We start from the raw sequence: 12,187 nt of genomic DNA on the forward strand, positions 1-12,187 counted from the left end.
TGAAATCAGGCCACTCAAGAAAGTCCACAATTAGGCAACCATTGCTGCTAATGACCTTGGCAAAACTTAGTCTGTATTCTTGACTTCTGCTCCACAGTCTTTAATACTGCAAAGCACAGTGTGCTGTCCTACCAAGATTCAGTGGGAGCTAATTAGAGACTGCAACTTATCCTTAGCCACCCAAAAACTAAAGCTCCATGTTCATTAAGCACTGTTTTCTTTTCTAATCTGTTCAATGGAGCTTAAATACGTTATTTTAAGACTAGAAATTTGGGATAACTCTTGGGTTTTGTAGAACAGTTATGCTCCAAGAAATCCTTTCGCTCAAAAAGAGACGATTACAACAGTTTCTATAAATATAAATTGTTTTACAGACAAAGACAGACATTACAGTTTGTTCTAGCTTTCACTGAAATTAAGCCAGCAAATCTCTCATGCCAGTATTATAACAATAATCATGCGGATAGTATTATTTCAGTTTACCAAAGCCAAAATCCAATATGCTACAAATTAGATCAAGCACCAAATAAAATTAAGCAAAAGATAAGCAATGCTAAAGGAAATGAATACTAATAAAAAATGAGATGTTTACATTTCTTTGCTGGGTTCAGATACAAGCTCGACATATACAAGCAATCTTATGTTGAACTACAGCTTTATTTCCCCCTGTCATCACCCCCCCCCCCTTTTTTTTTAAAAAAGCAGATTTTGCAGACAAAGATATTATGAGAGAGCACATTTCAGTTGTAAGGGTACTGGTTTTAGGACAGGGGAAGGAAAACAGGGCTCAGACCAATTAAAAGCTTTAGAGAAGAAAGGCAAATCAATTAAAAATGCCAGAGGGCAGACATTGCTTAGAACGAGAAGAGACTTTGACAAATTTGCAATAGCTGTGTTCTACAAGGTCCATCATGGCAAACGAAAATAAGTTGCATTCATACCCACAAATATTCACGGGAGAGTAAAGCAGCCGATACGTCACGGGTAATACAGATCTACGCTTTCGCAGGCTGAATAAACAAGCCACATGACTGAGTTAGTGTTTGGTGGGTACTTTGGAGATGAAAAGCAACGTATAAAATGTGAGGTGTTATTCTTAAGACACCCAAGGCAGCCAGCCTTCAAACTCAGCTGCTGAATTATTAGTCTTATTGATCGGGCATTGCATTATTTGTTACACCACAAAACCCGTTAGTTTTCAATAGAAGACAAGCACTGAAAAGACAATAGTCATAAAAAGATCTTTAATTTGGGACTTCAAAAAATTATATTCCGATTTTGGCAACTTACTAGGAATAAGAACCAAAGCTGCCATTGCTGAATGTATCCTTTGACTGTAACTATATTTTAAAAGCATTGTCCGATGTAATTTCTTCTTTTTTCACACAGTGATTCCAGGCCAATTATTTATCCCCCCTCCCTCCCCCCCATAAGAATAGTGTTTTGAAGTCAGCCAATGAAACATGTTTTATTTAAGGACTATATTCCTAGAGCAATGGATTCTTTGGAGACCTAAAGGTTGCAGAGCACTTCATTAGTTCCACATAATGAAAGAATGGTGCAATTGAAGGAGGTCTCTAAGGGAGAATGGTGTGAAAATTAGAGACCCGTCTGCTCACTTGCAAAAAAAAAAAAAAAAAGAAAAAAAGAAAAAAGAAAAAAAATGAAAAAAAGGAAAAAAGGAAAAAGGGGGGGAAAAAAGGAAAAAAAGAGAAAAATGAGAAAAGGAAAAAAAATTGTGGATTTTCTAAATAAAGCACACCGTCTCCATTCAGCCCATGGAGAAAGGATGCCTACTCAATCCTCTTACCGTTGACAATATAATAAAACCAGAGGAACTTTTTTGAAGTAGATCTGCACATTCCACATTTGGATTGAGGGGCAATGGACTGTTTAAATTGCTATTTACATTTCCAGCTGTTTTACCAGTGATTTGCCCAACTTAATAGCTCTTTAAGCTTTTAAACAAGAAAATAGCTATTCTCACGACTCAAAGAAGAAACCATGGTTATTTCAGACTGCCTCTATTGTAAAAGGCTTAGACCCCTCTGTCTTTATAGATGCCCTTCCCTTTATAGTACTTCCCTTTTCCATCTCCTCCTACTTTCTAAATCTTCTTCCATTTTTTAGTTCACTTTTTACATTATATACTTTTAGCAACATAATACTGCTGATTCAAGGAAAATGTTTGCAGGCAGCCACCAAGGTTCCCAAGAGAGACTTAAGTTAGCAAGAAAATTAGATTTGCGTGTATAATCTTCTGCTAGTTATTGGGGAGTTAGCCAATGTTAAACAAATGCTCTACAACTATTGAAAAATGTATATTTATTTATCCACTTTCCTCTGGGGAGGTATTAAAAAAAACTAGAAGTGCGTACAGGCATAATGTAAACTGTATTTTCTGCTTATTTTTCAGGCAATGTGGAAGGGGAGGGCAAAGGGGCAGTCCACAGATAAGAATGAGACTAAGATGAAAGGTTAAAAAGGGGAGGGGGGGTTATTTCATAGCGGCTCTATAAACCACTGCAATTATTTTGTTATAATTTGAACCCATTAGCTTGTTTAACCTGGCACTAATAAACTGTAAAATCATGAAGAAGAAATTCAAAAACAAAACCCACCTCCTGTTTCTCCCCGGATCAAAGCTTCAAGGTTTTTCTTTTATTAACTCTAAATGTCCCCTGTGTTTACAGATGACTAGTCAGACAGTGGGGCAAACAACCAAATCCAAACCTCGCAGAAAGCAGTAGCAGCAACTCTGATTAAAATTTTTGAGATTAATACAGTTCACTAAAGAAAATTATAGTAATGGTTGGAAAAATGTAAGTTTTTTTTTAGACTGTACCCTAACTTAAATATTTTGAGAGAAAGGAATTTCAACCAGTATAACGCTAAACATCTGTGATTTTGTTTAAAGGTAACATTTCATATTTAACAGTCAATATATCCTAAACTAAAAATTCCCATTTTTTTGTAAGGCTTGTAAAAGGTAGTTTATGATCCCCGAGCTGGCATATTGACTGCTGATGAGCAAATGTTTGTGCTGGTGTCATATGCTGGCATGTCACTGACAACAGCAGTCTCACTAGGCAAGACCGAGGATCAACGTGTATTTGAAGGACTGTGGTTATAAGAAAATTGGCTTGTAACTGGAATATCTGTTCCCCTCAAAAAAGAAGGGAAAATACCTTCACACCCAAGTCACTGAAAGGTGACAAAGTTCTAGAGAAAGCAGGTTTAAGGGTAAATCAGGTGCTATCTTTCCCTGCAAAGGAAAGAAAAGATTATCAAACAGCACAAAAATGGAAGGTCCAGTAGGAGCTAGAAAAAACTGGAAAAACATCCAAAAATTCTAAGTACAATTAGACTTTATGAACTTTTGTTAGTGAAAAGAAATTCCACTGACTTCTAGTACTCTGCAGGAGGGTTGAAAACAAGCAGTATTTGGCAGATTTTTTTCTGAAAAACTGTCTACTTAGATTTTGAAAATTCTGAGGCGGCTCTGCTATTAATGCCAAAAAGAAAACAAATATACAAGGGGGTGTGGGGGGGTGGGGGGTGGAGAGGGAGAAGATTTTGTAAACATCTAATGTGACAAATCCAGCCCTGCTTAGGAGTACTGCTGAAAAACCCAGCACTCTGCCTAAATATATAGTATAAGAACACATTAAAATACTGAAAGAATGGCTTGAAAGGAAGGTCCTTAGAGCGGGCATTCATCTTGTGGTGCTCAGTTCTAAGAAACTTGATGCTTTCCCACCCTACACAAGACAGATTTTTGGTTATACGTTAGATAACTCCTGTTGCTGCCACATTTCTGTTACCATTGTGTAGCAGTAAGAAAGGAAGACGGCAAATCAGATCTTGTTCTGTGCCAAGAAGGTGCTCTATGAATTTAGGTACACTAGGGACATGCCCCTAGCCTCGGTTTCAACACCTAAAACCAGCATGAAGATCCATCTTCGTGGAAGTTCCTAACAAAACAAGAGGAGAAAAGCTACTGTGTACAAAGTGAAAAGAACTAGATTATGGTCCAAAGGCTATTATGAGCCAACAAACCTGTGCGGTAGAGTAGCCACAGGAAGTCACATTTTGAGTAAAAAAATGTTTGAAAGTAAAAATTTCCAGCAATGGGCAAGATAAACAGCAGATGCCCTCCTGGGAGCAGCTCCACTAAAACCAGTTGCTTACAATAGTGAAAACGGGGACGACCAGAGCTGCAGGATCAGGACCCATTCCTCAGCTGCAGGAACTGCATTAGAAAATGCATTTGTATTACATCACTGTGACCACTTTGTCACAAAGATGGAAGTTTTACTGCCGAAGGAACCATAGTAAAAGGCCAGTGACTCAGCCCAAGTGCTCTGCAGCACAGGAACTGCTGCAGGTTTTCTGCAGCATCAGCTGCCACAGCCAGCAGGTCCCAGCAATGCCTCCTGGCAAATCATGTTTAGGCTTCGTCCTGCTCCATTAAAATCACTGGAGATCAGGACAGAAGGATCAAATCCATTCTGTGTTGCCTGAGGATCTGTTGCTGCAGACTCTCGGGTATAGGTCTTTATACTTACCTGTTTACTCACACAGGTAAGATTCAGTCCAGAGATTATTATTTCTCTAAGAATCTGCATAATACAGGTAGTTCTTAGAGTCCCAAGGTAGGAATTAATCTGACACAAGCCATGTTGTAAATGTGGATTAACACAGTTTAGCTGCCTGGAAGGCACAGCAACTCTGAAAGCAAGCACCAAACCAGCAGGTTACCTTCACCTCTGCTCTCCTCTTCCAATTTCACAGTCTGTCCTCACCACTCCAAAAGAAAAACGCTGCCAGAGAAAACCAGGGCACAGCAGGCTCTCCATCCCTCCCCCAGCAAGGCTGCCTCAGGCTTTCCAGCTGGGTGCTAATACACAGGGTGTGCCTGAGCACCCCGGGCCCCCCCAGGCTGGGGCAGAGGCTCCTGGTGTGCCCAGGCTTGCGCACCTGCAGCCCCTCCATCGGGGGGACTGGGGGGACTGGGGGGGACGGAGGCGGCTGCGCCTACACAGGCACTACAGATCCGGCAGCAGAGGGGCAGGCTGTAAGGAACCACTGCTTATTTAAGGCAGATGCTCCCATCTTGGAACTTCTTGGTATTGTCTTCCCCAAATGCCACTATTAGCACAAAAAGGGGTTTACAACTCCATTACTGGCATCAAGCAGAAGAGTTTAGAAACAAACGAGTTACTTTAACCTTGACTGCAGGTTGTTGCATTTCCAAGGCCTCTCAGGTACTGGGAGACCGGAGAGGAGGGATTGTTTGGTGAGATACCCACAGCTGGCCCTGCTCCCATGCTGCCACAGACGCGCTGAGGTCTGAGCAGAGAGCAAACCGCCTTCCCTGGGGGCCTGGGAGCGGAGTCTTGGGGGCACCCCTGGCCGCTGCGAGGTTCGCCAGGGAGGAGTCGGGCTCTAGGCATGGCCAGTTTCCAGTGCTTCGGAGGAACTGAGCAAACACTAACCCAGAGTACATCTGGCTAATTGTATAGTGGGAGAAAAGAAGTCTTTCTTGACCCCAGTGGTTACCCAGCTAAACCCCTGAAGCACAGGCTTTTATTACAACCATTATCTGTATGCAAATGATGATCATGCTGAGGACTTATTCTGCCTGTTACATATGAAGGAAAGAGCTGAATGAATGATACATTCTGGACAGATTCCTTGGCCAGAAGGGACCATTCATGCCAAAACCAGTTTGAAAGAATATCTTTTAGAAAGATATCCAAACTGCCTCTTAAAGACTCCAAGGGATGTCAATCATGCTGCCCCCTTCGTCTATTGTTGTAATGTTCAGCTACCCTCACTGCTAGGACACTATCTGAAATCAATGCAAAATTTATCTGGCGTGAGCTCTTCCCCTCCAGACCAGTTTCTGCAAGCCTAAAAAGTAGTGAGAAACTGCTTGGTTGCATTGCTTGGTTAGCATGCCTACTGATGGCAGGTTTAGGAAGAGCTCTGCTAGTCCTGAACTGCTCTATTTCAGGCTTCGGTGGGATTCATAAGGTGTCAGGGAAATTCTCTCTCAGACGCCAAAAGTTCTGCAAGGGAACTAGGCAAAAACATGTTGTTTTTTTTTTCTTGGATGGAAAAAACAGACAGACATACCAGAAGCAAAGAAAGCAAATGAAAATGACTCCAGTTTACAAGCTATGGCACAGAGCATGGCTGCAAGGCAAACCCTTTCATCCTTACTTCTGCCTCTGTCCGTTCCAGTAATATATACTGGCCACACACAAAAAGGCTGCTTGATCTCAACCTACCAAAATGGACCCTAGGAGGAAGCACAAGCAGGGAGAGAAAAAACAATTAGTGCAACAGTAAGTGGGATCTGAGACAGCAGGATGTTTCATGCAGCTATTGCCACAAACTCAGTGTGATGGCTCAGAGCTCTGAGTGCTAGAAAGGCACAAACCATTAATCTAATTGTAATGGATAAAACGTGGGTTCTTGCCAGCTGGAGATACTGCAACCAAGCAGAGCAGAGGCCATCTCAGCCTACGTCTTCTTGTTCCAGAGATGTCCAAGACAACAGAGAAGAGCAGTCACACACATTGTCTGGCATTATGGAAAAACAGCTCCTCGGCAGCTCTGGGATGTGCTCAATCAATAGTTGAAAATACCGTTTGGTTGAACATTGAGTAGTAGCAGGTGCACCTACTACGCAGCTATTAAATTGCCTCTTTCCCCAATCGATTTCTCACATGGACACTCCTTGGCCCACAGACCTGCCAGTTTTCAAAAGCTCTGTCACTTAAGGCTTTGCTTGTCCCCACCACCGCAGTCACACAAGCACGTGTGTACCTGCGATAGGTTAATCACCCTTCCCGCGAGCACGCTTCCTTTTTGCTGGGTGACAGATGCATGAAAGCAACTTCCTGGCTGTGTCTGGCATCCTTTTGCACTCATTCACCTCTGTCCTTCGCTCGCTTCAGATCAAACAGGTATCATTTTTGCTGCTCACACCGTCACCCCACGCCTGCTGCCCTGCTAGGTCACTTCCTCTCGACTGCAAGTCACAGCCCCGTAGCTAACAAAGAACTGACTGCAAACTGTGTCTGTGCCTGCTTCCTTGCTGGTGGCTGACTCACGTGTTGAAGTCAAAGTACAGGACATATAAACTGAAAAATCATTTAGTCCCTAATGTGTGTTCCTTGATGTTAGCCCACCCAACGTTACTGCTGAAAGTCGTATGCTGCGTCCAAAATACGAGCGTATGTAGAAATTGCCCCTCCTAACCCTTTCTAGGAGGCTCAGAGATAGAAAGCATTAGCTGCGTAAAGATGCCAGGCAAAGCCAAGACTTTGGACTCTTATTGTGGATCATTCTGTGTGGTTTTGCCTAGTTTTTTTTTTTAGTGCGTGAACTTCAGTCCCTGATGATACACAGTGTGTATCCGCCCGAGCAGCCTAACTTGCCTTCAGATGTTCTGTGCCTTGACACGCCTCGTGCCCGCATGCGAAAGTCTTTCACAATTTGATTCCCAGACTGTAAGTTCTGACCATTTGTAAATATGCAAAAATGCTCCAAAGAAAAGTAACCATGTAAAAACGCTCCAGATTAGATCCCTGGCGTGCTGTGTTACGCTAATGCAAATACAGCCGGGACTCCGGTCCTCTGCAAGGTCAGATCCTAAATTTGCTGCATTCAAAGAACCTCGGCAGCCAAATTTACATAAACAAAGTACCCCACTAGCTGTGCAGAGGGGAAGCAGTGCGCCGAGCTGCGAGGTGTAGGTGCAGCCCCACGAGGCTGAGAACCAGAGCTTGCACAGCACATCTGTGCAGATGTTGCCGCAGCCCGGTACACGTGTGCTGTGGTTCTTCAGAGCAACTGGCAGGAAAGTTTGCTTGTTGCCAGAATCTCTCTTAGCAGAGTCACTACAGCACATTTCCAAGGCAGAACAGCTTCTCTGGGGCCTGGTATTAACATTTTGGCAGACAGTCCTTTACGCTTCTGTTCTGAGGCTGGTGTATATATATATATATGTGGTATATATGGCACCGAGACTACATTTCTCATCACTACTTTGCCTTCTGGTGGGAAGTTAACATATGCTGTTGCTCAGCAAAGGACAACATTACATTGTAGTTCCCTTATTTAAAACAATAACAACTGTCTCCTGCATAGAAAACTAATAGGCCCTGTCCCCAGATGGCGTAAATTAGCATGGCACCACTAACGTCTGATTTATAACAACTGAAGATTCTGCCTTCCCAATATACCACATGATTAAGCATGCACTTTACTAGCCTGGAAATGTCTTGAGGGCCATGTAATTGTGTGGTAATGAACTAAACTTTTAATTAAGTTCTCATTTTGAATTAGAATCAATAAGTCAATAAATAGCCTTCACTTGATTTAGATGATAAATATGCACAGCTGAGGCTGCACTCTGTGTCCTCCCTAGTTTTCAGGCTCTCCTTTCTCCTCCATATGTCAGAATCTAATGAAGGAGCTCTGAAGTACGGTCCTAATATATTATTGTCACACATGGTGATAATACTGGTAGAGTTAGGAGACTGCCAGGTTTCTATTATAAATCCTGTTCCCAAGGTTTTATAGCATGTGTGTTTCAAACTGCAGTCAGCAAAGTTGTTTTTACAAGGAGCTGTCAGCCCCAGTGTGAATTTTTGTCAAAATAAAATTAAAAATGGATTTGATTGATTCAATCTGTCAATTTTTCAGGATTTCTGAAGCTATTTTTTCTAACCTCTGGCATAATATGCCTCAGACTTGAAAAATGCAGTTTCATAGCAAGCTTTTAAACAAGGCTAATTGCTGATTTTTGTTGGAAGGAGAGAAAGGGCAAATAGGTTTGTATGGTGTTAATGACTCTTATATTTTAAGACTAGACAAGACCTTTCTGACCATCTAGTCTGACCCTTTGAATAGTTAGGTCACAGAATTTCACCCAGTAATTAACACATCTGTCCCAGTAACTTCCAGGCTGAATTATAGCAGATCTTTAGAAAGCTATTCCCTCTCACTGTAGGGAATGTCACAGGCAAACTATATAATCCAGTACTTGGAATGGCAGAGCAGAAGTTATCGCTTCAGACTTCTGCTCTTCACTCTGATTCTCACTCACTGTGTGGTCTTAGGAAAGTAACTTAATTTTTCTGATTTCTCCATTTTTCCATCTTCTGCAATGAGGAAAATAATATTTAAAAGCCTCAGAGAGGGGGTGGTGAGATGTAATAAATTATTTGAGGAATGCTTTGAACTATTCAGATAAAAGATGCTATTCTGTAAAAGAGAGCCGCTACCACGTATTCAAATTGGAAAACTGATTACTTTTTGGAACGTGTTCTTCCTCTGCATTTGTGTCACGTTAACAGCTACTGCGGAACAAACCTGGTTACGTGAAGAACTGAAGCTCACAGTCGATTGTTTTGAGTATTTCAGAAAGAAATAGCGTAAAAGTTGGTTTGGATATTTTCACTCCAACTGTAATATTTTTCTCTAATAGAAAGGGTGGTTTTCATCATGACCAGATTTTGTTTTCATTTCCACTGGATAAAGCACCTTTCAGTGGGACTCTCTCAGGGTCACTAGAACTGTCCCTTTCTTGACTGTCCAAATATCTGGTAGAAAATTGGTTTCTGGAGACCAATTGCTACCTCTCTGAAATTAATGAGGCAGTTCTCACCCTGGACTCTCCCTGTGGCTGGACACTCAAAAAATAGAGGGTTTCATCTTCAAGACCATGATAATAATGCTTGGCATTGGCGTGATGAATAATTCAGACCTTTGTGCTGTAAAAAATATCCAGCATCATTCAACTGGAATATCCAGGACCTTTTTCAGAGTGACTTTTATAATTAAGTTCCAATATTAATCTTTACCATTAGTGGCTGTATCTACCCTGCTAAACACACCGGCTTCAAAAAGTGACCTTAGGCTAGTGACGCAGAGTGACCGGAACACACACTGGGTATCCTGCTGCTCCTAATCTGCACCTCTGTGTCCCTAAGAGATTATTATTATTATTTTATTGCAGCCTTCTAATTCAAAGTGTCTATAAGGCAAGGGAGAAGTAGGACAGTGAGGAGGGTGAGGTCCACAGTCTCTGGTACTGCAAGGTGCTCCGCTGGGTAAGATTAGTCACCTGGCCCACTGAAGGGCCACCACTGTGAAAAGCTCAGAGCTACGTGCTGGGGACATCAGCTCTGCACACCCCAGCTCCCGTCCCCTCACTGCTCACCAGGACAAGTTCTGTGCCAGAGACCACAGCTGGAGCATAATGACTCCAGAAGCAGTATCTCAGGGGAGCACGTGGAAGGGAGATGAGGAGCACACGGAAGCAATCACTGCTGCAGTGCTGTCAACTACGTGCAGTGACTTTCCTGCAAGACAGAAAGTGTAGGGGGAATTCTCCCAAAATAATGATAAAACTTTAGACTTACAGAAGTGGTAAATTTGGATCAATCATCTTAACTTGTTTTCCACCTGTACAGCCAGGTGCTTTAGAAATAAAATTTCCGTGGTAGAACCTGTGTTCTTTGCCTCTGTGTTTTTCTAGCTCAGTTGAATGGGAAGTTCAACACCAGTTTAGAGTTCTCAAAGCCTTTGTAGGACTCAAGAGAAATTTGTGTGATGGTTTGGGAGCTCTCAGGCTCTGAATCCTGGTCACGAGAAAGAGCACTAGACAAAACCTAAGTCTAGGAACATGCCCTAAGCTTCCAAAATCAGAAGAAGTGACCAGTCTCTGCCCTGTCCGGGTGGGCTGAGTGAACACTACAGAGATATAGTGGGCCAGACTATAGAAGTAGCCCTGAAAGCCAAAGTCAGCCTCCCCCAGCAGAAACTCTGAGCCTTCATCTAAAAACAACAGAGAAAAAAAGAAGAAAAGCTGTTTATATTTTTACTTCACCTGGAAATTCTTTAGCAAGCACAAGCAACAGTTAGCTCCCTGAACTGCATTCAGCAGTGCTTCAACACCTACAGCAGTTCTGCCTGACTCTACACACAGCTTTAGCGGGGTGGAGGGGCAGGGTCAAAGCCATTAGTAGCAGTTCCGGCAGTTTAAATAAGCACAAGTAGCATTAAAGGGCTCTATGAGCATATTCAGAGAATGTCTCCATGAAGGAGATACTGACACATCCTGGTTCTATCCAGGCAGCAGGAGCTGGATGAAAAATGTAATTTTTCATACACTTGAAGATCAGGTTTTCAGCAAAATGAAAATTCTTGTGGGAATAATCTGCTGCGATCATTTCCTATTTTTAAATGAAAATCTCAAACCTGAAATCTTTTAAGACAATGCCTAAAAAAGTGGGGTTTCAGTGGTATTCAGTCATTTGCTGGGTACTGACATTCTCCATAGAAGTGAAAAAAAATTAAAAAAAACAGCCACTCAACATCCAGGCTGATGGTTTTCCCCTACCTCTCTTGCTCTCTGTCCGACTGCTGTCAAGGGCAGAGTCACAACTTCTGCCATAGTTCATAAAGTGCTTTTGTAAAATCCTTTGTCTGCAAAAATATCTGGAGGACAATAGGTTCTATTCTTACTAGGAAAGAGAAGAGATCTGCCATCAAAAAATGCAGAAAACTGAATAATCAAAGAGAAGAGACCAAACATCAGAGGCAGCAAGGGACCTGCTATGCAGTATTTGCCACAGCCCCCGATACCCTGTACTTTGTCACGGCACTCGCACAGTTCATCACCTCGACGTCACTGTAACATTTGCTTTGCGGATTGAAATGGGATCTGCCCAGTGACAATGAACAGAGGGAAGCTTTTCTGTGTGGGTTCCGACCTGGCTGGAGAGGGGCATCCCTGGTTTAGAAGCTGGGCTGGCATGGCTTTGCGTTCTGCGAAGTTTACGTTGCCCCACAGCGAAATCTTCAGGGTGGTGATTATTTCACATGTTTGTATGAAACTCAGCAGGACCGGTTTTGGTTGGCCTTGTTAGCTTCAACTACACAAAAATAACAGATAATATGTTTTTGTTCACACCAGTTTCAATGTCTTTTAGCAGTTTAAATGTGGTTGTTATTAGCAGGGACCAAAAAATGAGTCGGAAAAGGGCTTCTAAAGAGTGCTCATTAGCAATTAAAACTTCTTGAGCTGGGGAAGGCTTAGATTCAGAACAATGCTAAATACAGGATTAAACACCCTACATACCATGACTTCAGCAGATACCATATA

Source organism: Strix aluco, chromosome 5 (genome assembly GCF_031877795.1).
Source record: "Strix aluco isolate bStrAlu1 chromosome 5, bStrAlu1.hap1, whole genome shotgun sequence".
Classification (NCBI taxonomy): Eukaryota; Metazoa; Chordata; class Aves; order Strigiformes; family Strigidae; genus Strix; species Strix aluco.